This window comes from Odocoileus virginianus, chromosome 16, assembly GCF_023699985.2.
Source record: "Odocoileus virginianus isolate 20LAN1187 ecotype Illinois chromosome 16, Ovbor_1.2, whole genome shotgun sequence".
NCBI classification, from domain to species: Eukaryota; Metazoa; Chordata; class Mammalia; order Artiodactyla; family Cervidae; genus Odocoileus; species Odocoileus virginianus.
The window spans coordinates 51,226,613-51,241,101 of NC_069689.1; the positions used below are offsets into that span (position 1 = coordinate 51,226,613).

At 44.6% G+C, this 14,489-nt stretch overlaps 1 long non-coding RNA gene across 1 annotated transcript in view; it reads left to right on the top strand.

Moving 5' to 3' along the window:
- Positions 1-8,815: 8,815 nt before the first annotated feature.
- The window catches only part of LOC139038627 (uncharacterized), a 40,694-nt gene continuing 35,020 nt past the window's right edge, over positions 8,816-14,489 (top strand). Inside the window, exon 1 of the long non-coding RNA XR_011491650.1 lies at positions 8,816-9,007. This is a non-coding gene — a long non-coding RNA (uncharacterized lncRNA). The remainder of the gene's footprint in view (positions 9,008-14,489) is intronic.

Here is a 14,489-nt window from a genome sequence, read left to right on the forward strand (position 1 = left end):
TTCCCCGGAGTCCTTCGTTGATAACCTCTGCTGTGGCCAGGTGAGGATCTCACACTGGTGGCCTCGGGAGGTCCTCTGGTCCAATGGTGTTGGCTCACGTGGCGGTTCTGGAAATGTCTGTGCTGGCCCCCTGTTGATGTGTGCATTTAAGACCTTTGGTGGAGGTTGTCATCATTTCTTTCCTTTTTTTTTTTTAAGAGTTGAATATTTAATTAATTAACTAATTTTTGGTTGCACTGGGTCTTCATTGCAATGCACGGGTCTAGTTGCTCTGAGGCTTGTGGGGTCTTAGTTCCCCGACCAGGGATCAAACGGAGTCCCCTGCACTGGAAGGCGGATTCTCAACCTCTGGACCAGCAGGGAAGTCCTTTGTCATCACCTCTCCCCAAGGTTGTGTGCCCATCTCCTCTGGGTCTGGCCTCCTGCCTGGCTCCCTCAAGTCCAGTCTCCACACAGAAGCCAGAGTCCTCATGATACACAGGTTAGGTTGATGATCTGCATAAACATCTCGGAGTATTTACTTATTCTTACAGAATAAAACCTCCTCTTTTCAGCATGGTACCTGAGGTCATTATGTCTGACTTATCTCTCCATTCTCTTCACCAGTGCAGGTTTTTGATTTCTGACATCCTGAACTTTCTGCCTGGAATGTCCTCATGTCATGTCTTTGCCTGTTTAATTCCTTTTTGTCTTTTTTGGCCCAAGGATAAGTCTTACATAACTGTGTGTGATTCTGGCACACAGAGGTTTATGGAAAGATTGGACAAATGTATGAATGAATAAATAAGAATACACAAAATGGACTTTTAAAAATTGTGGTAAAATATAAAATTTACCATCTGAACTATTTTTTAGCATGTGTTAGGTTAAGTACATTCAAAGGCTTCCCTGGTGGCTCAGATAGTAAAGAATCCACCTGCAATGCAGGAGACCTGGGTCTGGAAGATCCCCTGGAGAAAGAAATGGCAACCTGCTCCGGTATTCTTGCCTGGAAAATCCCAAGGACAGAGGAGCCTGGTGGACTACAGTCCATGGGGTTGCAAAGAGTTGGACATGACTGAGCGACTAAGCACACACAATATTCCACTACATGTATATACCTTATCTTGTTTATCTTTTCATATAGAGAATGGATTTTTTAAAAAAATATTAATTTTATTTATTTCTTTGACTGTGCTAGGTTTTAGTTGCTGCATGTGGGATCTAGATCCCTGACCAGTGATTGAACCTGGGCTCCCTGCATTGGGAGCTTGGAGTCTTAGCTACTGGACCACCAGGGAAGTCCCCAGAGAATGGACTTTTGTACAAAGATTTAACTTCAGCATTGTTTGCAATAGCAAAAGGTTGGAAACCATCTAATTGTCTATGTGTAGGGGTTCAGTGATTTAAAATAACTTTACAGTGGAATGCCGTGTGGCCGTGGTAAAGAGTGGGTCTCTCCATCTGTACTGACTGGGAACAGCCACCACGATAGAATATTAAGGTAATGAAAGCTGTACAGACTGCTTTACTTTCGGTGTATGACCCAGACAAAACAGAAGCAGGGCATGTGCACAGACTCACGTGCTTCCCCCAGTGCCATGGCCGCCTCTGGGAGGCAGAATGCGACAGTGTCCTTTTCTCTAGGTGCTTTTTTATATCTTTTGCATTTTGTACCATGTATTAAATAAGAATGTTGAAAAGAAAGCAAATAACCTTGTCCAGAGGGACAAGTGCTTAGTTCCCTGTAGATCTTCACATGATGAAGGATGCTTTATGCTTACAAAAAATTATTAAGTTTGTAAGAAAGACCCAAATTAAATTAAACTTGGTTAGTCAATTCTCTTGATTCTCAGGAAGGAGTGACCATGGATCTAGTTCTTTGACCACCTCAGGAACTTTATCGTAACTGAATCTTAGCAATGGTATAAGCAATCAGATCTATGTGATTGACCTGAAAATATTCCATCCAGATGAATTTAAGGACAAAGCCTCAGTTTTCGACCCTGTGCCTCTCAGTAGCTGTTCTTTCTTTCATTTTTAAAAAGACTTTATCCTTTATTTATTTTTGGCTGTGCTGGGTCTTTGTTACCATGTGGGATTTTCTCAGTTGTGGATGTGGGCTTCTCATTGTGGTGGAATCTCTTGTTGCGGATTGCAGGCCCTGGGGCACACGGGCTTCAGTAGTTGTGCTTGCCCGGCTCCATAGCATAGTCTCAGGAGCTGTGGTGGACTGGCCTAGATGCTCCGAGGCTTGTGGGATCTTCCTGGATTAGGGATCAAACCTGTGTCTTCTGCATTGGCCGGCAGATTCTTTAACCACAGAGCCACCAGGGAAGCCCCCCTCAGTCAGTTCAGTTCAGTCGCTAAGTCGTGTCCGACTCTTTGTGACCCCATGAATTGCAGCACGCCAGGCCTCCCCGTCCATCACCAACTCCTGGAGTTTACTCAAGCTCATGCCCATCGAGTTGGTGATGCCATCCAGCCATCTCATCCTCTGTTGTCCCCTTCTCCTCCTGCCCCCAATCCCTCCTAGCATCAGGGTCTTTTCCAATGAGTCAGCTCTTCACATGAGGTGGCCAAAGTATTGGAGTTTCAGCTTCAGCATCAGTCCTTCCAATGAACACCCAGGACTGATGTCCTTTAGGATGGACTAGTTGGATCTCCTTGCAGTCCAAGGGACTCTCAAGAGTCTTCTCCAACACCATAGTTCAAAAACATCAAATTTTCAGCACTCAGCTTTCCTCAGTAGCTGTTTAATGCAGGTTTCTGAGCGACTGCTCCTTTAAAGCAATCTGAAGCAGCAAGGAGAGCTGCTTTGAGATGAATTTGATAGCCTGGGCCCAAAGGGGCCATGGTCTCCGGATTGGGGTAAAGGATAGGCCTAGCCTACAAGATGAATGTTTGTTCATGATTTAAGTACCTATTTGCATTAATTGCCATCATCTGTATCACTGTCTCATCAATGCCCAAACAAGGCAGGCCCATCTTCCAGTCTTTCCTCTGACTTAGGTTCGATTCCTGGCTGGGGAACTAAGATCCCACATGCCGTGTGGCACAGCTAAAAACAAGCAGATGAAAGACACCGAGACTTCCTCTCTCCTGCTTCTTTATGTTGCAGGAAGTGGGACTGCTTCCAGGGCCCGAGAGTGGGCTCTTGTCTAACACTCAGAAATGAGTTGTCCAAGGAGACACTCTTGCTGACAGAGCAAGAAACTTTATTGGGAAGGGGCACCCAGGTGGCGAGCAGGAGGGTGAGGGTAACCAGGAGGACTGCTCTGCCACGTGGCTCACAGTCTTGGATTTTATGGTGATGGGATTCGTTTCCAGGTTGTCTCTGGCCCGTCATTCTAACTCCGGGTCCTTCCTGGCAGTACATGGATCAAGAAGGATGGTTTCCAATGAGAAGGATTCTGGGAAGCTGGTAGGACATATGGACTGGCGTCTCCTGTCTCCTTTTGACCTTTCCCAATTCTTCCCATTGGTGGTGGCTTGTTAGTTCCATGTTTATTACCAGGACCTCCTGGTAAAATAACTCATGCAGATGGTTACAGCGGTGCTGGGGTGGGCAGTTTCAGCCAGTGGTTTCCCCTAACACTTCCTTTAACTGTATTTCAATGACAGGCAGTAAGAATGGATTCACTTCTAAGAGGGTACATACAGCATAGGAACCAAATGACACAGTGCAGGAAGAGATGGTGATGTATTTGAATGTCAGTGATGTGGACAGAGAATGGTGCCTGTCACATTAGTAAACAGAGGAAGTTGTTGCCATCAAACCATCGGCCACTGCAGCTGCTTCGATGGAGCACCCTGAGGGGATTCAGGATGGAGAAGAACAGAATACGGCCCTAGATAGCTAAGGTGTGTATCAGAGGAGTAATTTCACTAAGCCCAAACTCTTGCATCTTCCCATACATAAAGTGCTAAATTCATTAACTTGAGATTTTTCTTTAATTAGCAGTAATCTTTGATGTTTGACTACCTGAGTTTTTTGTTTGTTCATTAAAAAAAATTTTTTTAATTTATTTTTGACTGTGCTGGGTCTTCACTGCTGTGAAGGCTTTTCTCTATTTGCGGTGAGTGGGGGCTGCTCGGCAGTAGCGATGCGCGGGCTTCTCGTTGCAGAGCACGGACTCTAGGGTGTTGTGGGCTCAGTAGTTGTGGCTCGTGGGCTTAGTTGCTCTGAGGCATGTGGGGTCTTTACGGATCAGGGATCGAACTCGTGTGTCTTACATCGGCAGGTGGATTCTTTACCACTGAGAAGGGAAGCCCCATTTGTTTGTTCGTTTGTTTTGCAAAAGCTCCTATATATTCTGGCTCCTCCCTTACTTCTTTGGAATAGTCCCTTAGATGCTATAGGCATCCCAGAATGAAGTCCCCACTAAGTCCACCAAAGAAAGCATAGTTCTCAAATTTTAGGTTGTGCCGTTGTTCTCAGTCGACAGGGAGTGTAATGTATCTGCTCAAATCAGGGGTTATAGGTCTCTATGGGGTTGAGAGTCACTGGGAGCTTGTCAGAGACAAGCAGGATCTTTGGCAGCCGGAAAGCCACTTCCTACTGATATTTAGCCCGTAGATGCAGAAGCGCCTGTTCTTTCCACTAAGACACACGAACTTTGTGAAACTCGGTTTCACGTTTCAAACACACAATTGTCACCCCAGCCCCTGAGTGAGGTAGCTAAAGTGGAAGGAGCTGAGATGTGGTGATGACCCTGGGTCCAGCACTTTCCAGGGGAGACACTCCGCACAGCAGGAACTTGAGATTTTTTTCCAGTGTAAAGTGGGGCTGATTGTATACGGCTATGGATTTAGCAAGGCTTCCCAGGTGGCTGAGTGGTAAAGAATCTGCCTGCCAATGCAAGAGACGTGGGTTCTATCCCTGGATCAGGAAGATCCCCTGGAGGAGGAAATGGCAATCCATGCTGGTATTCTTGCCTGGGAAATCCCATGGACAGAGGAGGCTGGTGGGCTACAGTCCATGGGGTTGCAAAGAGGTGGACATGACTGAGCGACTGAGCGTGCATGCATGGGTTTAACAAAGTTCTGTTGAAACTGAGAGCCTGCTGGATCTGCTCCTGTGACTTGCGGTGGATGGGGGAGGGAAGGAGGGAAGAGAAAGGACTGCGCTTCTTGGATTGGAACATGGTGGGTCTCTGGCCATCTGGCAGCTTGACGGCTGCTGTCCAAGTGGCTCCCCATCTCTGAACTGTGCTAATCAAACAATTCAAAAGGTTTGCCCTCCGTGATGGAAGGAGGTGTAAATCGGACTCAATTCACAGCATCTCTTAACAGTTCGATTGAAACTGCATCTCATTTAAGCTCATTCATAACTGTCATTGATGGAAATAGCGGCAAATGTTGAGGAGCCCACCACAAGGCCTGATAATTACCTCACAATGAAAACCCAACTGTAGGAACATCACCGTTGCCATGACAACCACGAGGGAAGCCTGGTTGCCCAGTTACCTATGTTACTAGATGTCAGTGGTGCCTGAGTCTTAGCTTTCAATGAGCCTCAGGAGCACAATGGGGAAAGGCAATGGGAGCTGTATGAGTGGTTTAGAATGAAAGAATCTCGCTGCACCCATGGGGGTCTTTTAATATCCTTTTATTTTGTTTTTTAGCCATGATGGGTTCATGAAGAGTCTATTTCATTGCAGGACCATTGGGTTGTCATCTTGGAGCCAGAGAGTTCTAAAATGATTCCTTCTCTGAAAGACCTTTCTTTTTTCATTTAAATAGTCTTTGTTTATATAAGTCTTTAAACAAACAGTCTTTGTTTAAATAAGGGCTTCCCTGGTGGTTCAGTGGTAAAGAATCTGCCTGCCAGTGTGGGGGACATGGGTTCGATCCCTGGTCCAGGAAGATCCCACATACTGCAGAACAACTAAGCCCATGCTCCACAACTACTGAGCCTGTGCTCTAGAGCCTGGGAGCCAGAGCTGCTGAGCCCACACGTCACAACTACTGAAGCCCCAAACCTAGGGCCTGTCTGTGCTCCGCAACAAGAGAGGCCACCACAGTGAGAAGTCCCTGCACCACAGTTAGAGAGTAGCCCCCACTCTCCCACACCTAGAGAAAGTGCCCGGGCTGCCGTGAAGACCCAGCACCGCCAAAAATAAAAAAATTATATAAAAAATTTTAAAACACCTAAAGCAAATATGTGGTTTAAGCCTCAAAAATGCAAAAGGTATAAAGGAAGCTCTCTTTCTCATCATTGCTCTCCATCTACCTTTTTTCTGTCTTGCCCCAGAGATTTTTTTTTTTAGAGATATTTTTTAATGTGTGTACAAGTCAAGAACTATTCCTTTCCCTTTTCTTTTTACACAAAAGAATATATAATATACACGAAAGAATAATGTATCACGCACACTGTTCTGCACCTTGCTTTTTTCCTTCATGAATCTTGATGTTGTCTCATGTCAATCTGTAGAGTGCTTCTTCAATCTTATTAAAGTGCAAAGTATTCCATTATATGAATGTGCCAAATGTATAAAAGCAGCTTCTGTTGATGGGTGTTAAGGCTGTTTTCAAGACTTTACCATCACAAAGAAGGTTGCAAAGATGGGCCTTAACTTAATGCCATTTTGCATGTGTGAGTTATCTGGAGAATAATTTCTAGATGTAGCTTTGCCAGGTGTATAGGTTTGTCATTTTAAACTGCCATCTGTAGATCCTGAGCTGATTTGCATCCCCTCAGTAAAGGATGTGAAGCCATTTCTCACAGCCTCATGGAGTGTCTTGTCAAACTTTTGGGTTTGTGCCAAATTGGTCTGTGAGAAATGGTATCTCAGTAGGGTTACAATCTGCATTTTTCTTGTATGTATTTAGTTTTAGTGAGCTGTCTATTCAGAAGGGCTTCCCTCATAGCTCAGTTGGTAAATCATCTGCCTGCAATTGAACCCAGGAGACCTGAGTTCAATTCCTGAGTTGGGAAGATCCCCTGGAGAAGAAATGGCAATCCACTCCAGTATTCCTGCCTGGAGAATCCCATGGACAGAGGAGCCTGGTGGGCTACAGTCGATGGGATCGCAAGAGTTGGACATGACTTAGCGACTAAACCATCACCACCACCATCTATTCAGAGGCTTTGCCTATTTTTCCGTGGTGTTGTTGGCCTTTTTTCTTAGAGGGCCTTAACATATTAAGGAGATTAGCCTTTTGTGATGAGTTTCAAAGTTTTTCTTCTTCCAGTTTGTCATTTATGTTTGACTTTTGACAATACAGCGTAATGGATCAGAGAACAGGTTCTTGCGTCTCACTGTCTAGCTTCAGGTTCCGGCTCTGCCCATAAATAGGCCGTGTGGCTTCGGACGCTTGCTTCTCTGTGCTTCGTCTCCCTCCTCTTTGAAATGGGGATCGTAGTAACAACCTTGTGTGGCTTTTTAATCTTTTACATATCTTGAAATGGTCTCATCTCAATCTGTAAGGTGCTTCCTCACTCTTTTTAGAGGGCAAAGTATTATATGGATGTGCCAAATACTATTCAACCAGTTTCTGTGAAGAGTAAATGCTTAATATATTTAAAGTGTCCTTAACAATACTCTCATTATAACATAGTAAATTCTTTTTTCTTTTATTTTTTATAATAAATTCTATATATGATGCCTATTATTATTTAAAATTATCACTTCAAGGCAAATAGATGTGGAAACAATGGAAACAGTGACAGACTTTATTTTCTTGGGCTCCAGAATCACTGCAGATGGTGACTGCAGCTATGAAATTAAAAGACACTTGCTCCTTGGAAGAAAAACTATGACAAACCTAGACAGCATATTAAAAAGCAGAGACATTGCTTTGCCGACAAAGGTTCGTCTAGTCGAAGCTATGCTTTTTCCAGTAGTCATGTATGGATGTGAGACTTGAAAGCTGGATGCCTAAGAATTGATGCTTTTGAACTGTGGCGTTGGAGAAGACTCTTGAGAGTCCCTTGGACTGCAAGGAGATCAAACCAGTCCATCCTAAAGGAGATCAGTCCTGGGTGCTCATTGGAAGGACTGATACTGAAGCTGAAGAAGCTCCAATACTTTGGCCACCTGATGCGAAAAGCTGACTCCTTGGAAAAGACCCTGATGCTGGGAAAGATTGAAGACAGGAGAAGAAGAGGATGACAGAGGATGAGATGAGGTGGTTGGGTGGCATCACTGACTCGATGGACATGAGTTTGAGTAAGCTCCAGGAGTTGGTGATGGACAGGGAAGCCTGGTGGTGTGCTGCAGTCCAGGGGGTTGCAAAGAGTCAGACACAACTGAGCAACTGAACTGAATTGTTTAAATTATTATTTAATGGTTCCTGGATGTTGTGTCATAGTTAGAGAGGCCATAAGAAACTTTCCCTATGCCCTACTTTGTACTTTCTGTTCTTTTTTTTTTTCGGCTGTGCTGGGTCTTTGCTGTGGCGTGGACTTTTTCTAATTGTGATCTGTGGGCTTAGTTGCCCATGTGTGATCTTGGCTCCCCAACCAGGGATTGAATGCATGTCCCCTGCGTTGGAGGAGGATTCTTAACCATTGGACCCCCAGGGAAGTTCCCCTTCTGTTTCCTTCATGTATCGCTACCAGGGGAGCAGCATAGCCGCCTGGGTGTGCGTGCTGGTTTCTGAGTCAGACAAACCTGAGTTTCAGTGGCAGCTCTCGCACGGCTAGCTAAGCGATCTTGAGCGAGTCATGCTGCCTCCCTACATGGGGATTAAAATGACACCCAGTCACAAGGCGACAGTGGCAATTGGCGCTGTGGCTGGCACTCGGTGAGTGTGCACGCCAGGGAAGTGGAGGGCACTGCTTTTAATACCACGGTACCAACCACACTCAGCCCAGTTAGTTTCACGTCTCTGTCTCTCCAGCTCCCTGAGGACAGTGTTCGCATTTCAATTTGTACCCTCAGAAGGGTAGGGTAAGGGAGTTAGAGAAGGCAAGGTTCGGAAAAAGAAGGAGACCGCCACTTTACAGGAACAGATCACCTTTAATGAGGCGAGAAGGGGCAGCAGTCAGATTAGTGAGCTGCTGCCCTAACCCAGGAAAAGAGTAAGTATATACAGGCATGTGTGTGGAAAGCTACTGTATTAAGGGGGCCTATTCTCCAAGGTGGTTTGGAGTAGTTAAACGGCTGGGGCAAGGAATTCTGGAGATCGGCCAGAGGCTGGACTGGCTGGGAGCTGGGTGTAATCAGCCTTAATGTCCATTTTTTTCTTCGGGTGAGAGAGTCCTTTGTTTTGCCTAGAATGGTGGGGAGGACCTGGAGGGGAGTTTTAACTCCAGGCTATTTTGAGCCATGTAACTTTCCTTCAAGAAAGGTACCACAGAAGGGGCTCAACAAATCCTAGTTGATGATTGGACAGAGAAACCAGCTCAAAGCACTGCAGAGATTGCTTAGTTTAGATAATTCCTGGCAGTTTGCAGAGGAGAAAACCGAGGCAAAGTGATTTGTCCAAGGTCAGGGTCGGAATGAAATGTGGAGCTCTTGACTTCAGTCCAAAAGGCACCCGTTGGCCTGCCACCTTCCATGCCATGCTGGCCCCAGGCTAGGAAGGGCGGGGCTGTGTCCTTCATAGCGGACGTCTCTGCCCAGCAGAATAGTCAGGCTCCTCCACTCCAGCTTCTGAAGCATCATTTATCATTCTTGTTCATAGTGGACTCATTAAAATAGAAATGCACACACACACACAAAAAAAAAAAACTTAAAAATTTAAGTGTGGACTTGAATTAATCTGGGTCTTGTTTCCCCTATCTCTAAAATGGGAGCGATCGTTCATTTGTTCACTTGTTCATTGAGGAAATGTTGATAGGGCCTCTGCAGACTTTCTGGAGCTGTGGTAGACAGTGCTTCTGCAGAGATGGACAGAGTGAGACCTGTGTACATAGCGAGCTCAGAGATGTGCAGAGCAACCGCCTGGATAGTCCAAGAACAATGCCTGCCTCTTCTTTAGATTGCTCAGGCCTCTATAGGACCATGGGCGTGGGGCTTTGGAGAGCACAGCCAAGTCACAGTTTGTTTGGCATGGGGCAGAGTTAAAGAAACTTCAAAGAAGATGTGACATTTGAGCTGCCTTTTGAAGGACACCTACGTGTACCAAGTTTATTGACCTTGGTGTGGTTTATAGATTTTTCTTGGCTGATGACACCCTTTATATGACAGGCTCTGTTGGGATCAGGTACAGAGGTTGGTCTTTGTTCTTCTCTGATGTGCTAATGCTTCCTCTAGCCAAGTTCTTATAACCCCTACTTCAACTTTTGCCCCCACTCTGCAGTTGCCAGAATTGACTGATAAAAATACAAAACTCCAGGCACATTGGAATTCAGATAAAGAATCTTGGCAGGGGACATGCTTACACTAAAAATGTATTTGTCATTTATCCAAAATGCCACTTCAACTGGGGGACTTGTATTTTATCTAGCAAACCTACCCCAGTAGTGCATGCAACAAAAAGTTGTTGGAGTTCCTTTTTTCCCTAGCAAATTGCTTTCTTGCATAGAGATAATTCAGGATGGTTCTAGCTCCGATGTTTTCCTCAGCACCCAAAGTTTGGCAGTGGAAAGCAAAAAACCCCATAAACTGGTTTAATGACAAAAGGTGGCATGGATGCACATATTTCCTAGCTCTTTCTGCTGAGAAGGCCTGAAGGAGTGACACCCCAGTAACAAAGAGCACCTTCAAAGCCTGCATCTTAGTTTCTAAATTCCACTCCCCAGTAAAAGTGACTAGGGCAAATAAATGGGGAAAGAGTGGAAACAGTGGCTGACTTTATTTTTATGGGCTCCAAAATCACTGTAGATGGTGATTGCAGCCATGAAATTAAAAGATGCTTACTCCTTGGAAGGAAAGTTACAACCAACCTAGACAGCATATTAAAAAGCAGAGACATTACTGTGCCAACAAAGGTCTGTCTACTCAAGGCTATGGTTTTTCCAGTGGTCATGTATGGATGTGAGACTTGGACTATAAAGGAGGTTGAGCACCAAAGAATTGATGCTTTTGAACTGTGGTGTTGGAGAAGACTCTTGAGAGTCCTTTGGACTGCGAGGAGATCCAACCAGTCCATCCTAAGGGAGATCAGTCCTGGGTGTTCATTGAACACAAAGCTGAAACTCCAATACTTTGGTCACCTGATGCGAAGAGCTGACTCATTTGGAAAGACCCTGATGCCGGAAAAGATTGAGGGCAGGAGGAGAAGGGGACGACAGAGGATGAGACGGTTGGATAGCATCACCAACTTGATGGACATGGGTTTGGGTGGACTCCGGGAGCTGGTGATGGACAGGGAGGCCTGGTGTGCTGCGGTTCATGGGGTCGCAAAGAGTCAGACACAACTGAGCGACTGAACTGAACTGAACTGAAGGGTCCCTTGGAAATGCCATTGACTTTAGGATTGCAGTAGGGAGATTATAAGATGATCCTGGAGCATCATGTAATGACAGAAAGTAAAACAATGGCCAAAAAATCGAACAGAAGGAAACCAAAACCATAAAATGTCTGGGAATCAGTCAAAAGGACTTTGGTTTTCTCCCTCTATTGGCCGGCTGGAGGTGAGCAGTTTGTCTACTTTTTAGCAAGCCCTGAGGGTAATCTCAGAGTACTCTACTTTGGGCCTGTAAGTAAAACGGGGGGCAGCAGACCAGCGACTCGATGTCCTGTAATACGGGGTGTTCAGGTGGGGGGACATGGGTGAGTCTGTGACCGATTCATGTTGATGTTTGATAGACACCAACACAGCACTGGAAGGCAATTATCCTTTGAGTAAAAATAAATAAATCAAAATCCTAGGATACAGGCTTTCACTGAGAAGAGAGGGTGAGAAGAAAGACCAGTATTTTGTGTGAGCTGTTATAGGACACAGTGTTAACTCTTTATCCCCTAAAATGTATTAGTACTTTGGCAGATATATCCAAAATTGTCAAAACAGCCATGCCCCTGTAATAGAAGTTTCTAGAAATTGGAATATATTTCAAGGAAGTCATCTGAATACAACAAAAAACTGCTCAAAGATATATATATTTCACTGTTATTAATAATGTGAAAAAATAGGGACTAATTTGAAGTAAATAATGGATTTTGCATAGCCATAAAAATAATGTTCATTTAAATACAAAGGTCGTGTGTTTAATTATGAAGTGAGGTGGAACTAACCTGGTTTCACTATTGCATAGTCTGAGCAACCTAGAAAATTTGGAGAGGGTATATTTTTTTTTTTTTTTTTTTTTTTTTTTTTTTTAATTTTTATTAGTTGGAGGCTAATTACTTTACATCATTACAGTAGTTTTTGTTATACATTGATATGAATTAGCCATGGATTTACATGTATTCCCCATCCCAGTCCCCCCTCCCACCTCGCTCTCCACCCGATCCCTCTGGGTCTTCCCAGTGCACCAGGCCCGAGCACTTGTCTCATGTACCCAACCTGAGCTGGTTATCCGTTTCACCCTAGATAATACACATGTTTCAATGCTGTTCTCCTGAAACATCCCACCCTCGCCTTCTCCCAGAGTCCACAAGTCTGTTCCATACATCTGAGTCTCTTTTTCTGTTTTGCATATAGGGTTATCGTTACCATCTTTCTAAAGTCCATATATATGTGTTAGTATACTGTAATGGTCTTTATCTTTCTGGCTTACTTCGCTCTGTATAATGGGCTCCAGTTTCATCCATCTCATTAGAAGTGATTCAAATGAATTCTTTTTAATGGCTGAGTAATATTCCATGGTGTATATGTACCACAGCTTCCTCATCCATTCGTCTGCTGATGGGCATCTGGGTTGCTTCCATGTCCTGGCTATTATAAACAGTGCTGCGATGAACATTGGGGTGCATGTGGCTCTTTCAGATCTGGTTTCCTTGGTGTGTATGCCCAGAAGTGGGATTGCTGGGTCATATGGCAGTTCTATTTCCAGCTTTTTAAGGAATCTCCACACTGTTTTCCATAGTGGCTGTACTAATTTGCATTCCCACCAACAGTGTAAGAGGGTTCCCTTTTCTCCACACCCTGGAGAGGGTATATATATATCAAAATGCTAACTCTAATTATTATAATAATACCACTGGGTAAAAAAATTTTCATTCATTTGGAAATAAAATTTTTTTTTTTTTCTAGATAAGTGTGGAGAAGCATAAGGAAGAAAAAGCACATGGGTGAAAAAAAACATTTTCTTCTTAGTTTTGGGTTTTCCCAAAAAAAGTAATTTGATCATTTAGGGTCAAGAAGCACTGGAAAGGACTTCCCTGGAGGTCTGCTGGCTAAAGCAGGAGGTCCGCCTGCTAGTGCAGGAGCCACGGTTTCAGGCCCGGTCCAGGAAGATCTCACGGGCTGCAGGGCGGCTGAGCCTGTGCCCCACAGCTGCTGAGCCGTCCCAGCAACAAGACCCAGCGCAGCCAAAAAAAAAAAGTACTGGGAAACAAAAGTGTGAAAAAGAGTGATCCCCCTTCCGACTTCTCCCTCCTCTCCTTAGGAGCACTGTTCAAGCCTTTAATTCTTCCCACCACTCCTCACAATAGTAGGCTCAGGTCGCCATTTCTTGGTTTATTGATTTTAGACATTACCTGTTGGCTTCCTGATAAGGTAGGTGAAAATTTAGGGCTCTTATACCCATAGAGTGGATGAATAGTGGCCTCCCAAAACTCATGTCCACCGGAACCTTGAAATATTGTCCACTTTACTTGGATATACTAAGAGTTTTTTTCAAATGTAACTGAGTTAAGGATCTTGAGATTAGATTGTCATGGATTTAAGGTGGGGCATAAATCCAGGGATTGGTGTTGTAAGAAGAGGAGAAAATATACACAGAGACACACAGAGAAAAGGCCAGGCTTCTGTGGAGGCAGAGACTGGAGTTAACACAGCCCCACCTGAGGACTGCCAAGCGTTTCTGGGATCCAGCGGAAGCTGCAAGAGAAGCATGGAACAAATTCTCTTAGAACTCTGCCAACACCTTGATTTCAGACTTTTGGCCTCCAGAACTGTGAGAGAATACATTTAAGTCCCCATGCAATTTGTTACCGGCAGCCCTAGGACACTGATACAGCTGCATCTCTGACCATTAACCCCTGTGTGTACACTATGACTTCTTCTAGCTGTTTTTTCTTTTCAAACTTTCCGGTGATGAGCACACATGGCACTTATGAAGAGAGAATATAAACTTTGCTAGGAAAGAGCGTGAGGATGTGAAAATGCAAAGCTAGAGGAAGAGCAGGACCACTCATCATCCGACTGCGTGCTCTGGCCTGAGTTGCACGTGGGTGAGCGCTCAGGATGAAAGACAGAAACCAGCTGTGTCAACAAGATGGCTGTGTATTCCAGAAAGTTCTTACCCAGGAAGAAAACAATGTAAACCTTTCAATATCTCACTGTTTGCTTTGGAAATTCCTGAAAACCAGTTTATTCAAATAAGAGCTTGTGCATTGGGGCACATAGCCCCAGTCTCAGAACAACTGGCTGCTCACCTGGGCAAAACAACCATTAGCCAAACAGCTGTTTATTAACAGACACTTGTTCTAGGGCCCTTGCCTTCCTATGGC